A 667-nucleotide genomic window follows, 5' to 3' on the forward strand; every position below is an offset into this window, starting at 1 on the left:
CATTCCTGCAGCCAGAAGGAGACCCAGTGGGGACCAGATGCTTCCTATCTATGCATTAGATAAGCTCAGCAGCAATTATAACCCCAAGGATTTTAACAGTCTATGTATCCAAACTCCTCAATTACAATATTAAAAAAAATAAATATATATATAGGTCCTAAAACTAAATAAAACATGTTCTGACTGGGGAGGGGCATAAATCTGTGTATCAGTCATTACCAATGGAAAAATATAACTAGTTCCCATCTCCGCTCAGATTGACTTCCACTGGCCATCCCCAGAGCCCTATTGTGAGTTGGAGCAGGCAGCGCTGGGGGCTGGCCACCTCCAGGACATGTGTCCCCACTACACTGCACCCCACAGCTTCAGCAGCACCTTGAAGGAAAGGAGCTTAGAGTTTTGGCTTAGCAGATCCCATGCTCTCTTGAAGGGTGGCTGACCAGAGAGAGGGCTGTGACCCACCCAGCCACATAGTCAAAAAGTGACTCTACCTATAGTGAAGAGGTAAAAATGTACCAAATGCATCTGCCACAAATTTTACTGCAACATAAAAAAAATACTATCAACAAGCAGGATTTTCTTTGATATGCCATTTAGAGAGCACTTGACCAGCCTTTAAGGTTATTCAAAGAAAAAAAATTGGTACGAGGAAGGAGGTGATTCAGCA

General features: G+C 43.3%; 1 protein-coding gene across 1 annotated transcript in view; it reads right to left on the reverse strand.

Annotated features, from left to right (window-relative positions):
- The window catches only part of EPB41L3 (erythrocyte membrane protein band 4.1-like 3), a 70,318-nt gene that overhangs the window by 20,874 nt on the left and 48,777 nt on the right, over nt 1–667 (reverse strand). The window lies entirely within an intron of this gene.

This window comes from Chaetura pelagica, unplaced genomic scaffold (genome assembly GCF_000747805.2).
Source record: "Chaetura pelagica isolate M959 unplaced genomic scaffold, ChaPel_1.0 scaffold109, whole genome shotgun sequence".
NCBI lineage: Eukaryota > Metazoa > Chordata > Aves > Apodiformes > Apodidae > Chaetura > Chaetura pelagica.